The sequence below is a fragment of the Pseudorca crassidens genome, chromosome 7 (assembly GCF_039906515.1).
Source record: "Pseudorca crassidens isolate mPseCra1 chromosome 7, mPseCra1.hap1, whole genome shotgun sequence".
Lineage (NCBI taxonomy): Eukaryota > Metazoa > Chordata > Mammalia > Artiodactyla > Delphinidae > Pseudorca > Pseudorca crassidens.
Genome location: NC_090302.1, coordinates 107,697,429 through 107,717,986, shown reverse-complemented (window position 1 = coordinate 107,717,986; position 20,558 = coordinate 107,697,429). Strand labels below are relative to the sequence as shown.

At 52.1% G+C, this 20,558-nt stretch overlaps 1 protein-coding gene and 1 long non-coding RNA gene across 2 annotated transcripts in view; one reads left to right on the top strand and one right to left on the bottom strand.

Moving 5' to 3' along the window:
* The window catches only part of XKR6 (XK related 6), a 272,450-nt gene that overhangs the window by 166,586 nt on the left and 85,306 nt on the right, over window positions 1-20,558 (top strand). The window lies entirely within an intron of this gene.
* Window positions 23-7,094, bottom strand: LOC137227150 (uncharacterized). Its single transcript, XR_010944721.1, has 4 exons — window positions 6,742-7,094; window positions 5,099-5,309; window positions 4,044-4,201; window positions 23-3,126 (listed from the first exon to the last, which is right to left on the bottom strand). It is a non-coding gene; the product is annotated as an uncharacterized lncRNA (long non-coding RNA).

The window sequence follows — 20,558 nt, the reverse complement described above, 5'->3', positions numbered from 1 at the left end:
CAGAATACACACACACACACACACACACACACACACACACACACAAAATCTCTTAATAGGCATGTTGTCTGCAACAAGGCAACAATAATTTATCAACATTTCATGAAATCTCTGGGAGAGGGAATTCCTGAACCACTTCCGTGGAGCAAAGGGTGGAAACTGGAAATTAATGGTACGTGATCTTTCATGACTACTTTAAGATGTGTAAACGTGTTTGGTAGAGGACTGTGTGTGCGGCAATGTGTTTATTGTAATGTAGGTGAAGATATAGTCATGAGGACTTTCCCAGGTTTGATTGCAATCATGATTCACCCTGTAAGCTTTTAAGTTCCCCTTCTGCAAATGTTCCCACCTGCCCAACCCACCTAGCTGGGGAAAGACGATTACCTCAGTAGTGAAAGAAGGTCTAGAGTGACAGGCAGGCCTGAGGAGGGGAGCAGTGCCTCTCCAGGTGATGCAGAGGCAGGGGAGAAATTCTCAGTGGAGGAAGGCTCTCTGTGGAGGGGGCACCTTTGGGAAACGGTAACTGAAAGAAAAGCAGCTCTGAAAGAGACTGAAGGCATCTTCTCTGGGTGTGGGTTTCCTCCCCCCCTAATAGAGCAGGGGTGGCCTAGAAGCTCTTTATGCCCCTCCTGCCGCTCCCATCCCCAAGGGACCATCTTAGATTCTAAGACAGAAAGCATCTCTTTAGAAAGTAATCACCGCCGGCTGACATCACATGCCCATCCACCGCAGCCGCCTGCCCCAGCCTAGGACCCGCATCCCCTGCCCCCTGCAGTGTTTTTCAAACTGGGGCCTATGGAGCATCAGATGCCTTGGGGGGGCCTGTGAGGCACCCCAGCCACCCGCCGGGAAAGAGCGGGGTGGGTCAGGGGTCTGCAGGTGATTCTGGCACGCGCTGGGTCTGAGAGCAGCGCCCCCCAGTGGCGGCCAGGGCGGGACTCGGGGCGGGGGTGGTGGTGGTGGTTGCTGCGCGACCCGGGGAAACGTGCCGCCACCAGCGCTGTCCTCTCCGCCCCGGCACTTTCTCACCACCACCCTGACTCGCTGATTGAGACAAGTTCCTGCCCCTGTTTGTTGTTCAGCACGTCAGAAGCTGAGTCTGAGCCTTCGGTCTGGAGCTTGAACAAACTGGAGCTGTACTGTCAGCGCCGACGCGGTGCGCCAGTGGAGAGGGAGTGGAGGAGCGGCGCTTCCCTCCCTGGGGCCTGGCGATGCAGGAGCTTTGGGTTAGAGATGCCTGGCTGCCGCCCTAGGACACTGAGGATGTTTAAGGGGTGTCTGATGAAGTAAATATTAATTAAATATTAAGAACAAATATAGAAATGGAAATGATTGCTCTATTTTTGTAGGCTGTGTGGTATAGTTGAAAAAACTCAGGCTTTAGGGATAAAAAAACTCTTTGTTCTACCACTTAACCACTGAGGAGCCTTGGGACAAATAACCCCTTTGAGCTTCAGTTTTTGCATCTGTAAAAGGGGAATAATCAACCTTAATTGTGTTGTAAGGACTAGAGAAGAAAACAGGTGGAAGCATGTCAGTCCTCCTCTGCTTCCACTGCCCACTTCATCCCTTGATTGATGACTCAGTCTGGCATTTTGATGCCCAGTCTTTGTCCCATACACTGTATCCAGGACCTGACTTCTGGCATTTGTCTAATGTCGTCATGTGCTCTTGCACTTGGAATGGACCTTGCCTTGTGGACTCTTCTTATCTGCAAGCGTTTTGGCTCATTGATCGCAGAGGACAAAAACCCGAGTCCACAGTGAAAAGTGCCGCTCCTCCTAATGATGGCCATGGTAACCTGGGCAGACGGTGGGCTTGGCATGACCTGCAGGCCTTTCTCAGGAGTGCTCATGGGAGCACTGTTCTGCAGTCCCTTTTTCTAGACTTGTGCTTTTGGCCCCCTACTGTCTGTTCCATGCATAATCACACGAGTAAGAAGGGTTAGATTCTCTAAGAGAGGGACCATTCTGTCTAGGACACACTGCCTGGACAGGGCAGGGGCTGCTTTGGTTACATTTCTTGAAAAGTTCCCCAGTGGGCTGTAGGCTCCTCAAGGCCAGTGCTTTGTTTCTTTTCTTCGTTTTCTGCAGCGTCCAGACCAGTGTTCAGCCGGAGGCGGGGGCTAAGTAAATGCTGTTGCGGACACAGAAGCAGTTGGTCAGGGTTATTTATTTGCTTGAGACTCTGTTGTGTCTTCTCTCAGAGGCTGCAGTGTCTTAGGACACAGAATCTCCAGGCTGAGTTTGTAAGACAGCCTCTTTCCCAAGGAAGCTGTTATATGGAGGTTGGTTAAGGCCTGGGGAGACCAGGGCTTGACGTGTCTTAAAGCCAAGCGTTTGTCCACTAGGCTCCCTTGGGTCCTTTATAAAATGTTAGCTTGAATCCTCCCGTCCCACCGGCAGATCTCATCATGGTCCTAAGTAGCTCATCTTTACATAGTACCCACTGCGTGCCAGCCACTGTTCTAAGCACCCCATATATATTAACTCTTCAGATCCTCACAGCAGTCCTGTAAGACAGCTACCCTTATTATTCCCATTTTACAGATGAGAAAACTGACACACAGAGAGGCCAGCTACCCGCTTAAGGTCATACAGCAAATTTTGGGGAAGAATACTTTTGTAAAAGTCTTGAAAATATAAACTAAATCCTCATATTAGGAATAAGTACAAAGTTGGCCTGAGAAACTAGCCCGTAAATGCCAATCAAGGGCTCCTTGGCTGGGATTGCAAGGACCAAGGGAGGGGAAGGAGTCCCTTAGGGGCTGGAACATTCCTCTCTCGGAAGCACCCAAAGGGCTTCTCCCTGTCAAAGCCATACCTCATAACACTTCACAGGCTGCAAGCACATGGCAGTTGTCTTCTCGTCTGATTCTCACAAACACCCTACGAAGCGCAGGCAGAACCGTTGCCGTTTTACAGGGGAGGTCACAAGGAGCTTAGCGCAGGGCTAGGTACAGAGTAGGGACTCAGTTCTTACTTGTTGAATTAATTCTTGAATGAGCTGATACTTGGACGACTGGACGATGGATGAGCTTCTGTGAGGATGGAGGAATGGCAGGGGAATGGGCTGGGGTCTCTGTGTGGAGGTGGGGGGGCACACACAGTTGCCTTTGGGGACCTGTTAGAAGACAGAGTCTGCCATGAATCACACAGGCTTGAGTGTATCTGTCACCCCCAAAGGCAAACAGGCGGCTATGTTTATTTTCATGTCCCTCTACTTCTCGGGGATCAAGCATAGGGCCAAAGTTAAAGGCAGGGTTTAACTTCCTGCGTTAAACTGCATTAAGCGGGGCCAGTCCCCGTCTCCCCCAAGAGCCCAAGCTCAAGTGCCAAGACCTTTACGTGAAGTCCCCTCTTCCTGTCCCCAGCCCGGAAGTCCCCGTGTTGCAAGAGTCAGGGCAGATGCAAGCCCTTCTGAGACAGGCCAGGGGACTGGGGCTGGGCAGCGGGAACGTGGCTCATTGTGTCCTGTCATCTGCTCTGATTGGGCCTGGCTCTTCCCTGAGAGGCAGCCATGCCCCGCCTTGGGGAGGAGAGCCATCATCCCTCCTCACCATTGATTTCTTAGTGGTTGCTCCTCCACTATTTATGCTTCAGCCCAGCTGGGAAGTGAGCACCACGACCTCTGATCGTATTTCCCTTTTCTCGGTTCAAGCTTAGAAGGAAGTGAAGCATCCGCGGAGGTTACAGCTTCTGAGCCCCACGGGTGCCCAATCAATGCTCATACTCCTAGCCGAAGGTTGGAACCAATTAACTACGTTAGCCTCGCCTCCAAGAGCTCTGTGTGCAGGCTCAGCTGGGGCCTCTCGGGGTTGCAGCCACAGCCTCGGCCAGCTGTGTCCTGGGGGCCAGAGCCTGCTGCCACCTGCTTAAGGCCCCACCACTCGGTGGGATCCGTGCCCTGGGGCTGGGACTGGGTATAGCTGGAGCACCATGCATGCATTCTTGCAGCCCATTTCCCGAGTCTCTTGCCACCTTTGACTAATGCCAGGGAGCCCTGTCTCCACCCCCAGAAGAGAATGCCCAGCGGCCCACCTCCCCTCAGGCAGCTGCAGCTCTGGAAAGCTGGGATGGAGGCAGTGCCACTTCACTGGGTCTGGAAGTCCCCGGGTGAGGGATCTATGTGTGAGCGTGGAATGACGGTCCGACCGAGGTCTCCTCATTTATCTTCGGTGGAGGTCTTCAAAGCCTGCCTAGAGAGGAGAGAGAGGGTGAACCAGTGCCATGCAGTTCCCGTTCACTTTGGCCCTGTGCTAGGCCCCATGAGAAGCAGAGGGACACAAAAATAAACAAAACCATGTGTTTGCCTTTGGGGGTGACAGATACACTCAAGTCTGTGTGATTCATGGCAGACTGTCTTCTAATAGGTCCCAAAAATGCAACCAGGAAGAAGGAAAGGGGGATGAAATTTTAACTGGGGATAAGAGAGGGGCCGAGGGCCTGAGGAATGGGGCTGAGCCTTGAGGCTGAGGACGACTTGAGAAAGTGACTGTGCAGTGAAGCCCAGGCAGATGGTCAGCTGAAGACAAGCATGGCAGCTGGAGACCCTTTGGGAAGCAGGAAGCAGTCTGCTGAGGCTGTGGCATGGGGCGGGGAACAGCAAGTGTGGTCACTAGGTAGCCTGTGAGAGATTTAAAAGGGGGGCTGAGGCCAGGGTGAGGAGTTGGTTTGAATCTTCTTTCTCGGCACTGGGGAGCTATGGAATGTTTGAGGCAGGAGAGTAATGGGCCACGTGTCAGGAAGAGTATTTTGGTGCTGTGAGCATGGGTGTGTAACTCTGATAAGAATGATAACCTTTGACAAATAAGCGTGCATCTCTCCCAAGTGTATTTGTGAAGGATACACATGTGTCATGACCTGGAATAGTGGAAAGTCCTGGTTTTTCCACAGACAAACTGGATGGTAGATCTCAGCACCTGCCTTCATGTGCTTTGTCCCCCTCCCTCTGGAGACCCGCATCTTATGGAGAGAAATACCAGCCTAGAGTCCCCGTGGTGGAGGCATCTGTCATTGGTCTCCCGCTCCCTACCGCTGCCCCACCCCGGGTTCGTGCAGGGGGGGAGGGCCCTGAGATGCCGCCTGACACACACCTCTGCAGGTGAGCAGCTGTGCCCAGGCATTCCGTTCAGGAGCAATTTAGACATCCAGGTCTCAGGAGCAATTTAGACATCCAGGTCTCATCCGGAAAGACAGGTACGAACCGGGCTCCTTGCGGTCACCATGGTAACCGGTCACACGTCTCAGCTGGTGGCAGGAAGGGAAGGAGCCAGGAGCTGAGTCACCCTGAGGGGGAGGCCGTGCCTGGATGGGGGTGAGGGGATTAAAGTCAGACAGATGGAGGGCCTGCTGACAGCAGTGCAACCCTGTGACATCCGGAGCTTCTCCAGTAGGAGGGCCGATTAGCTCTCGGATTGTCATGTGTCCATAGTTTGAAGAGCTGGCCCAGAGGCCTGGGGACAGGTCTAGCAGAGGGCACAGGAACAGAAGAAATAAGCTGGTGGTCAGGGCCTCTCTCAACCTGGCATCAGCCGACCTTCTCCTCTTCTCTTGGACGCTGTCTACTACCCACCATCACCTTAGGGAACTGTGATCCGGTCCCGCCAATCTGCTTCCCATCCCGGGAAAGATGGGGCACCCACTCCTATGGGTGCATCCTGGTGCATCTGCCTGAAAGGCCATTTCTTCTGGAAACTCCCAACCCTCTCTTCAAGACCCAGGTCAAATGCCTTCCCTCCAGTGTTTCATAATTCTCCATCCTTAACCTCTCCCAGGGCACCTGTCACATGGAGTTACTGTGGGGGGGTCTGATGCCCACCGGAATGTCAGCCCCCAGTGAGCAGGCACATGCCCTGTCGGTCTCTGGGTGACAGGACCCGACAGTGTGTGCCTACAGTGGGCTCAGCGGGTGCTGGTTGACAGAACAGATGAATTAGTGTGGTGATGTTGGTAGGCAAGCCTGGCAGAATCGGAGCTGTGCCCAAACAATCTGCAAGCAGAACTTGGGTTTCCAGTCTAAGCTGCTACTGTGGTTAGTTAGAAAGGGGCGTAAAGCACTTTACAGTTTGCACAGCTTATGCAGCCGGAATGCTGCAGCTTCATTTCTATTAAGCAGGTTGTGAAAGCCTGGGTGCTGTCCTGGCCAAACTGGGGTCCTGGGTTGTCCCTTCAGTATACATTCGTATCTCTATCTGTCCCTCGATCTATCTATCTATCTATCAATCATCTGAAAGGTGACTTGCTCAGGATTTGGGCGCTGGAGGGTCTGAGAGAAGGTGGAAACTAGGAAGAAACTGGGAAACTAGAGGAAGAGAAGGGTAGATTGGCTCTGGGCCTTCTGGGCTCGGGAAGAGATGAGGTGGTGGGTAGGAACGATGTGCTGTTTCCGAGCTAAGGTGTGGAAGAGAGGGGGCACCGGTGGGGCTCGGACGCCGGCCGCAGAAGGCTAAGACGTGGGGACGAGGGTTCCAGGGGAATGATGCCATGCACGGCCGTGACAAGGGAGGCGGGGGCTCTCGAACGCCCCCGCCGAGGGCTCCGCGCATCCGCAGCCAGACCCCGGGAAGCGCTCTCGGGACGCGAACTGGGACTTCCTGGTAACAGCCCTGGCGACACCGGGCAGGAGTGTGCAGGCAAAGGCGACGGGCGCCGAGCGGAGCCGGGAGGAAGGTGGCGGGCTCCCGGGCGGAGGGGCTCGGGAGCGAGCGGGATGCTCGCGCCGCGCGCGCACACTCACCCGGGGTAGCCAGCTTGGGCGCGCGACGTCACCAGCGGCCGCGGCGCTGACTTGCTTGTGCGGACCGCAGACTCTCCCCACCGGGGCGGGGTACGAAGGGGACGCGGTGGGGGCGGAGGAACGTCCCACCTGGGAATTGGGCTCTTTGTGGAGCCTCTCTCCCTTTCCCCGCCTCCGGGGAGCGAGCCCCTCGGAGGCCCGGCTGCGTGGAGTCTGAGGAGGTGCCCGGAGGAGGGCGCGTGGGGCGGACGGCGCAGGGCGCAGGGGGCGAGGCCAGTGGGCTGGGGCGGGATGTGTGTGTGTGAAGCAGGAAGGGCAGGATGTTGGCGACGGATCCGCTGAGAGTCCCGAGTGTCCAAGTTCCTCTGGCCTCCCCATTTGCTGCCGGCCCCGCAGCCCGAGATGTAGCGGGAGAGGCCAGAGTCGGCAGGGTTGCGCTGCCACCCACCAGCGCCCAGCTGGCTCTCAGAGCCGGTCAGTTTCCCCCCTTCCTCTCTCCTGCCTTTCCTCACTCCTCCCCCTCATTCCCTTCGTCTGCCTCTTCCCCCCGCCTCCCCAGCTTTCTCTGCCCCCTCCTTCCTCTGGTTCTGAGCTCAGCCAGTCTCTGGAGGGCCTGGCAGTGGGTCTCAGGTTATCCAGCCCTGCAGCCTGCCTGAGGCTGGAGAAACCCGGCACCACCTGGCCTGGCGCCCATTCCCAGCTTCAAAGACACTCAACAGGGAGACATCCGTCTTTGCCAGACCTGACTGAGTTTCTCTGCCAGCTGCTTCCACGCCTTCCCACCGCCAACCCCCCATTAGGTACTCCTCTCTAATGTGGTGGAGTTTCTAGCAGGTGTGGGAGTTACGGGGCAAAGAACGGCAAAGAAGCCCCTCGTCCATTTAGAGATGTCCGTGTTACTATAAAGACCCCCCACCCTTCCTAAATCCAAAATCTGGACGAAGGAGGAGTGACCCTTTTCACAGATAGTTGGGCATTCTGGATAGATAAGGTGCAGCAGGAGGGGATTTGAGAGCCATGCCAGGAGAAACTGGGGGGAGGTTGAAACTGGAACTAAGGGGATTTGGATTACCTCCAAAAAGAAAAAGTGTATCGCTTTGTGCATTTCCCCAGAGTGAACACACCCAGGGAGACAGCACCTAGATCAGGCTGTTACCTGTGCCTGAGAAGTGCCCCACGTCTTCTTTCTAGCCCCAAACCCAGGGTACTCCTGGTCCTGGCTTCTCTCATCGTAGGTTCTTTTTGTCTATTCTAGAAGTCTATAGGAATGAAGTCATACAGTATGTACTTTTCAGGCCTGGCTTCTTTGGCTCAACATTCTGTGTGTGTTTGGGGAGGGGGGGCGGGGTGCCCATGTTTGACTGTGGTTGCAGGTGTTTTGGAATTTGGATGTCCTTCCTAACAGGACAGATTGTTTTTCCATCCAAGAGAGTGGAGGGGCTGCAGGGGGCGTCTTTCTTGTCTTGGATTCATCTTTCTGGGGGCTTTTTCTCACTATCCCCTGGGGCTTTCTTCTGCAGGAATCAACTTTCCTGTTGCCCACAGGGTAGAGGCTTTACCCAAGATTCCTGCTGAACAGCCCACAATCCTGACACCTAAGTTTCTCCTGGCAAATTTCCGTTCCTTTCTGCAGGAAGGGCTTTGGGCTGAGACTAAAACTGGAAAAGTGATCCTGAAAGAGATGTTCAGGTGAAGCTGTGTTCTTAGAGGCTCCAGGAGGGAACCAGTGTGGGAGCGGGGAGGGCTCCAACCTTCACTGAAGCATTTGCAGGGGCCAGTGTGTAATTAGTACCCCTAGGAGCCCGCAGGGGAGTTTCCTGCCTTCAAGGAAGGAACATTTGCAGGCCTACACAGGTTAACAGCTTCCCTTTAAATATTTTCCTTTTGTGGTTAGCTCCGTGCCTGCTTTTGAAAACGTGGTCATTTTTGAAAACAAGAATCAATTCTCCCAGAAGGGTTGTGAAGGGCTGCTACACTCCTTGGAAGCCCTTTCTTTCTCATGCATAATAAAGATTGAGATTAGGAAGGCAGGACACATGCTTAGGGGCTCTGAAAATATGGATTATGCAAATGAGCTATTTAAGGACCTTTAAAAATGCTCACCCGGTCCCAGAGTATTTACTGGCTGTTAGAAAATGGGGATTGTCTAAATGGGCATTGGGGGACCTTTAAGCACTCAGATTATGATGGATCTGGAGAGCCGAACAAATCCCTTCTGGCCCGTTAGGCCTGTCTGCTGGGTGAGGAAAGGCATGGCTGGGCAAAGCTGAGGTTTCATGCAGTGGCCGGGGATGGGTTGGGGGTCTGTCCTGCCGGCCTGGATGTTGGAGGAGGAGGAGAACGGACGCTGGAGGAGTTGGGTGGCCTCACAGGGAGCCCTCCGCATGCGTGGCTTGGGTACAGGTGGGCTGGAAGACAGAGCCATGGACAGGGTGACTCCAGAGGTTCTTCTGTGGCCCCCAGACTTCATAAAGCAGATCCCTACTCCTTAAGGAACCTTCTGAAGTGCGTTTTGATTTTTGTTGAACTCATTCTGCCAAGCAAAGGCAGAGCACCCATATAAATGTGCGAGCACTGGTTTCCATATGCGTTGTGGGGACTGCTCTGTCTGCACTAGTTCTGGGTTAATGGGTGGTGTTGGTTCCCATCAGCAGCACAGCTTCGGGGCCAGATCTAGGCACTGTGGCATCACAGAAGGGGGCCAGATATTAAAGGATCTCTCTTGATGGATCTGTGGCGACAAATTGCTGGTGTGAAAGTCAGTCCTTCGCTGTCTGGAGCCTGCCTCTGCCAGGCAGACCCAGACAGAGCCCTCGGGCGGGAGTATGCCCCTCCAATAAATACACACGGCCTTGTTTCCTGATGCGTCACTTTTGTGGCCTTATGAGTCTGTATCCCAAGAGGTCACTTTGCGAGATGCTGTGGTAAATCCTTCTCGTCGCCTTCCTGTCCCACAGACCCCCTTTCCTCTGCTCCTCCTTGACCGAGAGACTCCTAGAAAGCCTCACGGTAGGTAAGGTCAGTCTCCTCAGTCTCCTCCCTCTGCATTTACGTACAACGGCTATCAGGAGACGTTGGGCAGGTCCTTAACTTCTCTGAGCCTTGTTGTCTTTCTCCACACAGCAGAGGTACTGATGGTACCTGCCCTCGAGGGTCATTTGAGGATTAAATGCCTGCTGTGGAGCAATACATGCTAGCTTGGAAGCCCAGGTTCCCACTGACTTGGCGCCCAACCTGCTGTGTGACCTTGGGAAATTCACTTCCCTCTCTGGGCTTTTTTTTATCTTCAAGCTGAGGGAAAGGGTGGTCTACAGATATGTAAGGACTCTTATAGCTCTTATAAGCCCAGATACTGCAACTCAGCAAGGCACCGCCTCTTTCCTGGGGGCCAAGGGTTGTCAGAAAGGCCTTGGATGAAGGATGCTCTGGGAGTGCAGACGATTATTAGAATAGAATTGCATTTATTACAGCAGTTGATTAGACATGGCCTGACATGAGGCAAAATGTATTCGTTTGTGGTTGTTAATGAGCTGCTAATGTATTTACAGTGCGTTCCTGGGGAGCGCTATTGACACCAAGAGAAAAGAGGGACACTAGATTGGAGGAGAAGGAGTGAATGGGCGGGGGGAGGCACATAAGCTGGGTAGGTGGTGCGAGGGTGGAAGACAAGTTGAGGGAAGGGGGTGTCTTTTCCATTGTCTACGTTTCTCCAGTTCTTCTCCCTCCCCGGTGGTCCTGGAAACCCTTAGGTAGACTATGAGTGTAGTTTGGGGCTACTGTCAGTAATATTGATAATAATAATAATAGCAGCAGGAACAACCACCCTAATAATGGACAGCCACTCACAGCTATTGAGTTCCTATTATGTGCAAATGGTGTTGTGAAGACTTTACATTTATTAAGTCATATCATCCTTCTTAGGAAATAGGGGCCATTATTATCCCCATTTCACAGATGAGAAAATAGAGGCCTGGAGAGGTTTAGTAACTTGGCAGGTGAAATTTATCTGCATGGCAGTTCTCCAGCAGCTGAGATCCTATAGAGGCTTGGGCCATGGCCTTCTCATGTGTCACCATGCCGGCAGTCAGGGTTGGGGTATTGGGGTGTGATGGGGGGTCCTGGGACCTGGAATGTCAGGCCAGGGGTGGCTCCTGTGGGGCTGGCCCTAGCCATAGTTGAATCCCTTCACCATGTGCTCTGATAGGGGCTTCAAGGCCCTGCCCACCATGTTCCAGATCCTCCCCACCAGGGTCATTAATGAGCGTGAAGATCGCTAAGGCTCTTGTCACTGGCATCTGGTGGTCCTGAAGCGGGCAGCATGGTGCCCGGCACGAGCGTGCCTGAACTGTTTTGTCGCACACGTAGGGATAGTGTGCTGCTCCCATGGTACCAGTGCGGCCCCTCAGCGGCCCCTCAACTGGGCGCTTCTTGCCTTCCAGCCTCAATTTACCCTTTGCCTCGGCTGCTTCCTCCACCTGGAATGTTCTTCCCCTGCCACTCACTGCCAGCCAGCCTCACTCCCTCCTTCAGATCGTTACTCAAATATCTCATCCAGGCCTTTCCCTCCCTCTGGCTCCAGGTATTCCCTGTCCCCTCTGCTTTATTCTCCTCCCTACACTTAACTGCCATGCGTATCACTTATTTATTTATTATCTCCTTCCCAGTTAGATTGTAAATTCCGTGAGGCTGCCGTCTGTGTACCCTTGTTCTCTGCTGTATCCTTAGCAGCCAGGACAGGCCTGGCACTTAATAGAAGCGCCACGAATATTTGGTGAGTGAATGAATGAATGGGCAGATACAGAAATGAATGCAGACTTTCAGGACCCTCCTCATCCCGGTGCCCACCTGCTTTCCCGTCTCATCCCCTGTGCACCTGTGTCCTTCTGGCGAAGGCACCTTTGCACTGTGGCTGCAGGACAGGATGCTGCCCCCTCCCGGGGCCCCGCCTGCCCCCTGCCTGGGAAGGCTGTCTGGTATCCCCCGAGGCTCCCACTTCCTTTCTCTTGGTTCCTGTGGTGTCCCCCACTTGCTTGTGTGTTGGCGCTTTTGTCATTGTATTGTTGTAATGGCTTGTTTCCATGCCGGTCTCTCCCAGTAAAGGGGAGCTTCCCTGAAAGGACTGTGGTTTTGGTTTTGGGGAAGGAACCTGAGTTTTGAGCCAGGGTTCAAATCCCAGCTCTGCTAGTGACTGCTGTAGGACTTTGGCAAGTCACTTAACTGTTCTGAGCCTCAGTTTTCTCATCTGTCAAATAGGGATAATGGTCTTGACTTGATAAGGTTGCTGAGAAATGTGAGACAATGTATACAGTGTCCTTAGTAAAATGCATGGTGTGTGGTAGGCAGGGCGTGGCTTAACAGGGGGTTGGAGTGAAAAATGACCACATCGCTCAAGCCAGGTTTCAGCTCCCACTCTGGTGGGAAGCTTCTGCTCTTCGACCTCCTGGGAATGTCTGGTTTAAATTTGTGTCAGTGTCATGAAAGAAAAAAAGGGAAGGAGGGGGCCACTGTTTTAGACTAAAGGACAATAAAGAGGCCTGACAATAAAATGGAATACATGAGCCTTGATATTGGGCCAAGAAAAACGTTATAAAGGACATTTTGGGGAAAACTGGAAATTTTAAATATGGGTTAATTATTTGCTGTTATTGAATCTTAAATATATTTCTTGGTTGGGACTTAAAAAAGGAATGTTTAATGAGTGCAGATTGTGTGCTAGGCATTATGAAAACATTCTACACATGTTTCATCACCCCCATGAGGTAGTTATTATTATCCCATTTTATAACGTGGAACTGAGGCTTAGGGAGGGGAAATCATTTTCCCAAAGTTACACCACTATTAAGTGCCTGGGACCAGTTATTATTATTATATTTTAATAAACGTTTAATTTCAGAACAGTTTTAGATTTACAGAATTATTGCAAAGGTGTTACAGAGAGTTCCCATATACCCCATACCCAGTTTGTCCTGTTATTAACACTTCACATTAGTGTGGAACATTTGTCACAATTGATGAACCAATATTGATACATTATTATTAACTAAAGTCCATACTTTATTCACATTACCTTAGTTTTCTCTAATGTCCTTTTTCTCTTCCAGGATCCCACCCAGGGCACCACATTACATTTAGTCATCATGTCTCCTCAGACTTGTCTAGACCGACAGCTTCTCAGACTTGTTTTTGGTGACCTTGACAGTTTTGAGGAATGCTGGTCAGGCATTTTATAGAATGACTGGGACCAATTCTGAACCCAAATCTGTCTTACTCCATAACTCATGCTATTTCCATCAGGCCCTATCTCATTTCATGGAGAGAGAGAGAGAGAGAGAGAGAGAGAGAGAGAGAGAGAGAGAGAGAGAGAGAGAGGGAGATATTACCCTGGAGCAATTTGCCAGAGGCTGTGGAGCTCTGGAATAGGACCAGCCCACATCCACTGACTTGAAGACAGGTGTAAATCGGGGCCTGGTTCCATGTCTGTGCTAACGAACCCCTTACACAATTTTAGACAACAGTTTAAGAGGAATAATCCTTCAGGCCTTTGCTCTTTATGAGCTCGAAGGTCCTTGTGCACGTAAGCCGGTGTCCCTCAGCTTGGGGAGCCCCCCGGGGCCTGCTGTGGCTTCTGGCGGTGGGGGTGATTGGAGCAGCTTGGCCTGTGGCTCACCCAGGGCTCCCGGCAGCACCTCAGCCCAGACAGACAGGCTGCGTCCGGCGTGGAGCCCCAGTGGCCTGAGGACAGGAAGTGGCGAGGGGCGCCTCGCTGAGGAAGAGGGAATCAAAGCCCTGGGGTAGTTCGCAGGGTTTCCGTGGGCTGCCTGAGAGCCTGCGCCAGCCTTTGGCCTTTGGGTGCACACCGGAGCCGAGTGGGCGACAAGCCCTTAGTGGTGGGGGATGTTGTGGAGGGCCGGGCGAAAGGGAGTGGGCTCAATTCTGTAGACAGCAGGAGCCACTGAGGGTGTTTGAGCAGGACGGCCGCCGTGAGAGCGACATGCGAGCGTGGTTAAACCAGGCCGCTTCTCCCCAGGTGCATCACAGTGCGTGTAGGAACCGCGCGGCAGGACCTGGTTGGTGCAGGGCTGCATCGTCCTGCTCCCTGGGTGAATGCAACGGTCAGAAACGCACTTCAGGCTCTGAATAAGGCAGACACGTGCTCCGCTCTCTTCTCTCCCAGGCAGAGCCCACTCAGCCCTGGTTGCTTTGCTCTTGGGCCCTGCACAGCCCAGCTCTGCCATCTGTCCCTATGATCTCAAGCTCCTTGCCTGCCGGTTGCCTCATTCACCTGAGTTTTGCCTCTTCTGCCTCTAGGGAAGGGGAGCAAGGGCGTCTAAAAGGAAGGCAGGGCCTTAAAAGACGGCCCTCTGGTACCCCTGGTGCAGACGTGGCCACCCTTGCATCCACAACGAGTAGATGAGATCCGGGTGGACTTTTTTCCTTTTGTTTTGTTTCCTGCTTCTTTGACCGAGTGTGCTTTGTTTGGGGGAAAGGAAGAGCTGGCTGCATCAGCCCATCTTCCTCTGTGGGTTTGGTATAATCTGTTCTGCGCGCAAGTCATCAATATTGAGGGCAATGATGCTGATAGCTGGGTGGAAAGTACAGCTTTATTAACAGTCAACAGCTTTATTTCTTTGTGCATGTAGAAGGCTGCAGGGGAGGTGTGACCTGATGGAAGGGAAATATTGGCTTTCAGGCGTCAGATGACCATCGGGATCACATCCCAGTGTGCCAGACCCACAGAAGCTGTCGCGTTAGCTCTTGGTCTTGAGGCAGGCACAGAATAACCAACGTAAGGTGCATTTGGCGGCAGGAACAGAATAACAAACTAGCAGAGGCTTAATGACAAAGGCATTTAATTATCTTACATAACAGAATGCTGGAGATGGGCATTTCTAAGAATGGTCTGCAGTTCAAAAATATTAGGAGGTTGGACCCTTGTCTCTGCGACTCTCCTAGCCTGTCCCTCATGCTCCTAAATTGGCTGCCACAGCTCCAAGCATCAGAGCAGCATCCCAAGCTGGATCTAAGGGGGCAGGTATAAAATGAACCTTTTCCTTAGCAGCTCTTTCCTCTTACTGAGGAGCAAAATCCTAACTAGAAGCCACCTAGCAGGGTTCTTCTAAGGGTTCATTGGCCAGAATTTTGTCATATATCTACTTCTACACTAATCGCCGGAAAAGGGATACAGGATTAATTGCTTGACTTAAACCAATCATGTTCATCCCCTGGGTTAGGGGAGGAGCCTACTTTCTCCACTTTGCAGCCGGATCAGAGATGAGCTTCTGTAAACTAAGGGAGAAGAGGGAGATGGCTGCTAGATGGGTAACGTGCAGAGGCAGCCGCAGAAAACCCCGTATCCAGCTGGGCAGGGATGTCTGTCTGTAATGTCTTCAGGGGAAGAAATCCTACAGGTTCTGTTGGTATTGTACGGCCAGGCTCTCTTGTGACCTCTGAGCATTTACACTGTGCTCTGTGTCCTCTGCTTGGAACACCAAACTCCACTCCCCTGGGGCTGGCCTGCATGAGTCTGCAGGCCCCAAGCTCGCAGAGGAGTCCCGTTTAACTCAGCTCCTGTGTCCCTCTGCCGTGTCCCCAGCACTCTGCACATCCACGGATGCCTTGCTCCGTACCACTTGGTGGCTTGTCTTTCTGTCTCCCAACACAGAACGTACATTCTGGGAAGACAGATAGAGTATCTTGGTCACACTGGTATCTCCAGTGACTGGCTCTGTCGCAGGCATCCAACATACAGGTAAGGAGTGAACAATGAAAATTGTGATACTGTTCCTTCTGCCCCAGTTTCCCCCAGGTGGGCACTGAATGAATGAATGAATCAAAGTCCCGCTGCCAAGGCCGCTTCACTTGCTCTCCTCCTTCTGTTTTTTCCTCCCCAGCATGTTTCTCATCCCACTCCCTAGTGAATCCATCATTCCATCAATCTGTCTTGCATATTTTTCTTCCTCCTCTCTTTAATTGAAAACATTTCTTATTATAAGTTATAGTGTCCGTTGTAGAAACTGAGAAACACAGATATGCAGAGGAAGAAAATAAAATGTAATCTCAGGGCTTCCCTGGTGGCACAGTGGTTGAGAGTCTGCCTGCCGATGCAGGGGTCACGGGTTCGTGCCCCGGTCCGGGAAGATCCCACGTGCCGCGGAGCGGCTGGACCCGTGAGCCATGGCCGCTGGGCCTGAGCATCGGAGCCTGTGCTCCGCAACGGGAGAGGCCACAACAGTGAGAGGCCCGCGTACCACACACACAAAAAAAAACAAAGTAATCTCATGGTTCAGAAATAACCACTGTTAACACTTTGATTCATATCTTTTAATATTTGGGCTAGCATATACATATATGTTTAAAAGTAGGATTAGGGGGACTTCCCTGGCGGTCCAGTGGTTAGGACTCCACGCTTCCACTGCAGGGGGCACGGGTTTGATCCCTGGTCAGGGAACTATCCCACAAGCCGCATGGTGCAGCCAAAAAAAAAAAAAAAATTAGGATTATAACATAACATGTGTTTTTCCTTAACCAACATGTTACAGTGTATTTCTGTGTTAATGCATGCCCATATCATCATTTTTTATTGTGGTAAAATACACGTGATATAAAATTTACCATCTTAACCTTTTTTTTTTTTTTTTTTGCGGTATGCGGGCCTCTCACTGCTGTGGCCTCTCCCGTTGCGGAGCACAGGCTCCGGACGCTCAGGCTCAGCGGCCATGGCTCACGGGCCCAGCCGCTCCGTGGCATATGGGATCTTCCCGGACCGGGGTACGAACCCGCGTCCCCTGCATCGGCAGGCGGACCCTCAACCACTGCGCCACCAGGGAAGCCCCATCTTAACCATTTTTAAGGCTACGATTTAATGCTGATAAGTACATTCATATTGTGCTCCCATCAGCACCATCCAGCTCCAGAACTTTCCCATCATCCCAAACTGAAACTCTGTCCCATTAAAAACTAATTCCCTCTTCTGCCCTCCTCCCAGCCCCTGGCAACCACCATTCTACTTTCCATGTCTATAAATCTGACTCCCCCAGGTCCCTCGTGTAAGTGGAATCATACAGTATTTATCCATTTGTGTCTGGCTCATTCCATTTAGCATAATGTCCTCAAGGTTCATCCACGTGTCAGAATTGCCTTCCTTTTTAAAGCTGAGTGGTAGTCTACTGTATGGTTAGACCACATGTGGTTTATCCATTCATCCATCCACGGACACTTGGGTTGCTTCCACCTTTTGGCTGTTGTGAATACCGCGGCTGTGAACACAGGCGTACAAATATCTGTTTGAGTCCCTGCCTTCACTTCTTTGGGATGAATACCTGGAGGATGAATTGCTGGATGCTACACATCACCGTGATTAATGACAGCAGAGCATTCCATTGTGTGGATTAGCAACAGGTTCACTGGAGCAGTTCTCTGTTCCTAGCCTGGTAAGCAGTTGCCACTTTTTATAAACATCAGACTCATAAGCATCCTTGTCAATATATCTTCACCCCGCAGTGAACTTTTTAAAGTAGATTTGAGCATTTCACTGCCCTGGCCTAAGACTCGAGGTTTCCTCCTAACACACAGGCTTACCTCCATTTCAGCGGCTCAGGGGGTGCGGCCCTCGCATCCTGGTCCCAGCTGACACTACTCTCACTCACCCACTCATTACTCACTCCTGCAGTGTTCCAGGACTGCTGTGCCCTGATCGCCCAGCATCCTTCCCAGTCTCCTTGGAACACATGGCCATCACTCTTTCCACCAGGACTCGAGAGCCCTCCCAAGGTTCACCTCGACTATATCCTCGCCTGTGAACTCCTGGCTCGCCATCACAGCAGAATTAACCAAAGCTCCTTGCCTATGTCTGTTAGAACATTTATTACATGTTAACGTAACTATTTGTTGATGGAGGTAGCCTGGAGGGCAAAAGAGGGAAAGTTTTGCAGCCTAGCAGACCTGCTCCAGAATCCAAGTTCTTATAGTACCACTTTGGGCAGGCTGTGTGCCTTCTCTGAGCCCCACTTTGCTCATTTGTAAGATGGGGATTATAATTCCTACTTCAAAAGGAATATTTGAGCATTAAAGATGAAGAATGTAATCCACAGTGCTGACACAGATTAGGTATTAGAGTATTAGTATCAGGACGGTAGCTATGATGGCAAGGCTGTTGATGGTCATATGGTATTGATGTTGGCGATGATGACAGAGATGATGGTGGTGCTGTTAATGGTGGTGATGATGACGGTGGTGATTCTGGTGGTGGTGATGATGAGGGTGGTGATGACGAGGGTGGTGATGACGACAGGGTGATGATGATGGTGGTGGTGATGAAAATTGGTGGTGATGATGACAGGGCGATGATGAGGGTGGCGATGGGAGTAGTGATGAGGGTGGTGATGATGGTGGTGGTGGTGATGATAATGGTAGTGATGATGACGGTGGTGATTCTGGTGGTGGTGATGCTGGTGGTGACGATGAGGGTGGTGATGACGACCGGGCGATGATGAGGGCGTTGATGATGGTGGTGGTGGTGACAACGAGGATAATGCTGTACTCGTCCTTCTGTTAGAATGTGATCACTACTTGGGCAGGGGCTGTGCAGCTTCATCTCTGCTTCCTCAGTGTCTTGCATAGAGCAAATACATAGTAAAAAGTACATCAGTTACTTCAGGGCTGATTTGCTTTGCCGGGGGCTGTGGTACCCTTCCCGAATTAACCTGTTCAGTCCCAGCCGAGCCTCCTTGGGGTCCTCCCTGGCTGTGAATGTTGTGAGCTGAGGCAGCACAGGGGGTAGAGCCTCCACCTTGGAGCTACAGAGTTGGGGTCTACCCTCAGCACTGTCCTTAACCGGGCCAGTCACCTCCCTTTTCTGGCCTTTAGAGCCCCCATGAGGCCCTCCCGTTCAAACCCCTGGTTTCCATCCAGAAGTGACTTGCTCTGTAACTGTGCCCAGATTATTCCCACAAATGAGTTTTCCATCCCAGCTGGAGTAGGCACCAGCACCTGAGGATGGAGACTGCGTCCCGCTTCCCTTTTGCCTCCTTTTCCTGGCACTCCAGGTGCCCAGCGTGCTACTCACATCTTGGCGCTGAGGGTGGTGGGGCTGAGTGGGAGGCCACAGCACTCACAGTCCCTGAACTCACATGTCCACCGTGGCCTGGGCTGTCCCGTGGTCACCGGTGGGGAGAGCCGTTAGTTGTCACCGGTGCGTCACCTGTCAGGGACGGTGCTGGGTGGGAGGGGAGACAGCCTCTGGGATGTGGACGGTTCCTACACCTCCGTCCTTTCCACTTGCTACTGATACTGGACAGTGTGTATTCTCTGCCGTTCTTTTCTCCTACCTTCTTCCCCTGGCAATGGAAAGAACTGCAAGCACTGTGAGCATTTGGTCTTGGTAAGGATTCTTTTTTTTTTTTTTTAACATCTTTATTGGAGCATAATTGCTTTACAATGGTGTGTTAGTTTCTGCTTTATAACAAAGTGAATCAGCTATACATATACATATATCCCCATATCCCCTCCCTTTTGCGTCTCCCTCCCACCCCTCTAGGTGGACACAAAGCACCGAGCTGATCTCCCTGTGCTATGTGGCTGCTTCCCACCAGTTGAAGGTTTTACATTTGGTAGTATGTATAAGTCCGTGCCACTCTCTCACTTTATCCCAGCTTACCCTTCCCCCTGGCCGTGTCCTCAAGTCCATTCTCTAGTAGGTCTGCCTCTTCTTTGTAAGGATTCTGAAACCGCTGTGCATGTGCACTGAGTGATTCTTCCCCCAGCAAGCTCCGTCTAAGAGGGAAGATCCTATGTGGACACAGTAATTTCCAGGCAAAGAAAGAGGCCCGCAGGTAAATTACTTTGGAGTTCAGAAGGGAGGGTCTTGGAGGAGGATGGTGCTGGCCACCCAGGACAGGGGCAGGGGAGGCATTCCTGGCCTCTAAGACTTGCACAAAGTGTACAGAGGAGGAGGTGGTTTGAAGTGATTTGTGCTTTCCGGGCAGGAGCCCGGAATAAGTCTGCATTTGGGGGAACCCACATAAGGAACAACATGGATTTATCCGTCCACTAGAGAAGAAGGGCAGAGTCATCCTTATAATCCCAGAGGTCTGACTAGGAAACAAGGTCTGTTGGAAGGACGTGCTGTGAGGAACAGGGGCTGATGAGAGAGCGAGTGGGGACTGGGGCAGCCTGACGTGCCCAGGGCCAGGGCGCCTGGAAGTCCCAGCCCTGGGTGGGCAGGCCTCGGGCTGAGCCGCTTGCCCCTGACTGGTGGTGAGCGGCCTGCAGGGGCTGCTCTGGTGACCTGTGGGGCCAGGAAGTCCGCCTTTACCTTGTCCCAGCTCCTCTTCAGCACACGGGCTCTCTCTTTGCGCCCCTTTCCTAACTCCGAGATGGGCAGTGGCAGCAGCCCTTCATCCCTGCAGCTGCCTGATGCAGGGGGACCCGGAAGCAGTGTCTGAGTGGGCCTGGCTGGCCCAGAATTGGCATCTGGGGGCCGTCTCTAGGAAGCAGAGGAGACTTTCTCTTTTTCTTTTTTTCTTTATTAATTTTTACTGACGTCTCGTTGCTTTACAATGCTGTGTTAGTTTCTGCTGTACAGCAAAGTGAATCAGTTATACATATACATCTATCCCCTCTGTTTTGGATTTCCTTCCCATTTAGGTCACCACAGAGCACTGAGTAGAGTTCCCTGTGCTCTACAGTAGGTTCTCGTTAGTTTTCTGTTTTATACATAGTAGTGTGTATATGTCAGTCCCAATCTCCCGATTCATCCCACCACCACCTTCCCCCTTGGTATCCATATGTTTGTTCTCTACGTCTGTGTCTCTATTTCT